The sequence below is a fragment of the Myotis davidii genome, unplaced genomic scaffold (assembly GCF_000327345.1).
Source record: "Myotis davidii unplaced genomic scaffold, ASM32734v1 scaffold826, whole genome shotgun sequence".
In the NCBI taxonomy this organism is placed as follows: Eukaryota; Metazoa; Chordata; class Mammalia; order Chiroptera; family Vespertilionidae; genus Myotis; species Myotis davidii.
In genome coordinates, this window is record NW_006297142.1 from 1,302,198 (window position 1) to 1,305,730 (window position 3,533).

Below are 3,533 nucleotides of genomic sequence, written 5' to 3' on the forward strand. Positions count from 1 at the left end.
CCCCAAATAGAACTCGCGATCCTTGAGTCCGCCGGCCCATGCTCCAACCGCTGAGCAAAGCTGGACAAGGCGAAATCTGCTTTTTAAAAAAATCCTCGCCCTCCCCACGTGGAAATCTGTGCTTGTTTCTCAATAAATTTCCATCTTTTCCTATAAAAAGAGAAAACCCTCACCCGAGGATGTATTTTTTATTGATTTTAGAGGAAGGGGGAGAAAGAAACATGGGTCGCTTGTATCTTGAGCAGAACTGGAGCTGGCCTTTAGAACTGAGTTAGCCTTCTGAATGGGGGCGATACTCCAGCCACCTGAATCACACTGGCCTGCGTGAGCTCTGCCCTTTAAAACAAAGTGAAAGTGGAAGGAAAGAATGAAAAACAGAACAGGGAGAGCCAGCCTCCTGGAAGCGTGCCAGCTGTGCCAAGGGAACCGATGGTTTCTTCTCGCTTGAGAAGCAGATATTAACTCTTTCTTTGAACAACCACTTTTCCCCCGAGGGGGGTGCACCGTTCCTGGAGGTACTGCAATACCAGGTCGATGCGTGGAGTGGACGGAGCAAGCTCCTATTCCATCTCCTAATCCCAAAAATCCATTTAATATATTGTCCTCGGATAGAGGACGTATCAGATATTAAACTGATAAGAACAGATACTACACTTGATCTTAGCCAAAAGGCCGAGAAGCGATACTGCAGTCCTGGACTCCGCGCCAGGCTTGCCGTTACTGTAGCTTTACAACTTGTGGTTACTTTTATGGCCTAACGATTAGATTGTTTTCAGTACGTCATATTTCTTAAACCCAGTTTTTTGTATTATTATTTCTTAAAAATAATGGCAGATTGTTGGAAACAGACTTAAAATAGAATTCTTTACTGCTTTTCCCATGCGCTCCCTGCTGGGTGTGTTTTGCATAAACCCGCCCCTCCTCTTTGTAACAATCTTGGGATTGGTCCACATACAAGTCGTCATTTCAGTGCCTCTTTGTCTCTTCTCCCGGACTGTGGGTTAGTCTTGCGTCCTGATGGGCCGTGGGGGCGGCTGGCGGGGTTTCCGTCGGTGGGTTGAAGGTGTAGCGGGTGGCGGTGGCCCCCTCTGCGGGACACGTTTGAAGAGGCCGTGGTTCCGAGCCCAGACCTTGGAGTCCAAATTGCTGAGTTGGAATCCTGCTCCTTAATTCCTCCAGGAGGCGCAGGTCCCTGTTAAACGGGGAAATCCTAGGGCGCTGAGGCGGTGGTCTGAGACGTGAGGACACAGGGCAGGGCGGACTGAGTTCTCCTCGCATCCTGGCTCCTTTCTGTGCTCCTCCCTGACCTGTCACATCCACCCCGTGGGGCAACGGGGCCTTTCAGAGGTTCCTGATTCCAGCACCCAGGATCCAGCGCTGGGAGAGGGGGTGGAGCCGGTGTAGGTCATAAATGAGCAATTCTTTTATAGGCTCAGAGCAAAGGCTTCAGGAAGGGACTAGAGGCCCTGTGCATCGCAGTGGGAGGTGGCGGGGAGGGGAGTTCCTCAGCTTCGCCTGCACCCTCTCGCAGTCTGGGACCCCTTGCTCCTTACCGCCCCCTGCAGCGGAGATGGGAGAGGCTCCACCAGTACCTGCGGGCTTGCCAGTCTCAGCCTAGCTTCTGGCTCCTGGGTTGAGCGTCTGCCCCCTGGTGGTCATTCCACTGTTTGGTTGATTTGCATGTCAGGGTTTAATTATATAGGACTAGAAGCCCATTGCAGGAGGATTCCTGCAAGAATAGCGCTTCCTCGGCTGATGCTGCTGCCAAGCCCCTGCCGCCCAGGGCCGCAGATGGGGGTCTGGGCTGGGGGTGGGGCTTAGGCCACACAAGGGCCGGATGGCTGATGATGCTGAATAATTTGTTTAGTTTTTTGGATAGTATAAATATTCATGTTTAAAAACAAAAGTAAAGGGGGAGATATGGGGCGCGGCTACAGTGCTTTGGCCAGGTTCAAGCCTGGACTAATGAAAGGACAGGGTCCTCTCATTGCCACGTGCAAATCCCAGCTGGAGGACAGGGCCCTCCCAGCACAATCATAGCCAACGGCTGTGGTTGTGAGCTTGAACCTATGGTCTGAACATGTGACCCCACGTGCCTTGTAATAGAGCTCGGGTGCATGTAGTTGAGTGAGGTTGAGACTCACGAGAATGCTGTAAACAACTTGATCACACCCCTACTTTGCCTCGTGGCATCTGCTATAAAATAAAGACACGGCTTGTGGGCGCTGGCACTGTCTCATCAGGGAGACCCAGCTTTCATTCTCTTACCTGTCTTTCCTTAATCCTTTCACCCCCCCACTCAGTTTACCTTTGGCCGCAACATATGGCGTCCGAGCAGGGACTGGGTTCTGCGATTAGGGACCGAGTTTTGGGCGCAACAGTTCTGACACAAAATGCATAGTTGGCCCTTCATTATCTGCAGGTTCCACACACGAACTAATTGCAGATGGGTTTTTTTACACTTACACCATGAACTCCCAGGAAGTGGGTACCATCACCCTAGGCTCCTTCCACTGGCTCTCAGGTGCACTTCTCCGGGTGGAGCAGGCTGACCCTCCCTCCAATTGAACCCAGATTTTACAAGGGTCCTGAGCATCCTTGATCTTTGGTGCCCATGAGGATCCTGGAAACAATACTCCAGGGTAGAGGGAGACCTTACCCTAAAATTCACATATGCAGAACCCCCAAAAGAGGTGGCAATCCTTGAGTTCATACCCATTCTGTGTGCAGCGGAGATGGGAGAGGCTCCACCAGTACCTGCGGGCTTGCCAGTCTCAGCCTAGCTTCTGGCTCCTGGGTTGAGCAGTAGTAATATAAGGACCATCACTATCTGACAACTTGCACCCCAAGGGCCCAGTGCAGTGTGGGCCCGTGTGCATGTTAACCACGCTGATTTGACCCTCTGGGCTCGGAAAACTAGGTAACTGCTTTGAAAGGCTCAGAGTCAGACTCAACCACACACATATACCCTACCCATGCCGTGTGCCACTACCTAAAGCCAAAGCCAGCTTGCCCAGGACCAGATAAAGACTTGAAAACATTGGGTATGAGGATACAAGGCAACCCATTTGGATGAGACTAACTTTCTGATCGTGCTGCCAAGCCCCTGCTGCCCAGGGCCACAGACGGGGGTCTGGGCTGGGGGCGGGGCTTAGGCCACACAGGCTGCACGGGGGCTGGTGCTGGCCCCCCCTGCCTGCATTATGCAACTTAGCCACCATGTTTGTTGGTGGTTAATTTACATATTGTGCTGATTAGCCAATGGGCACTGTGTCCTCGATGTTAATAAACAGAAGCATAAAACCAGGGCCTCCGGGGCGGGACTGCATTAAGGGGGTGTGGTATGTAGAATGATGCCCCCACAAATGTGCCTGTGTTCCAATTCTTAGGACCTCTGAATGTGTGAGGGAAGAGTTCCTGTGTAGATGTGGTTAAGGCTCTGAGAATGCATTGTGGCAGAGACTGCCGTTAACGCTATTTAAAAGTCCTCACCTGAGGATGTGTTTTCATTCACTTTTTTGAGAGAGAGGGAG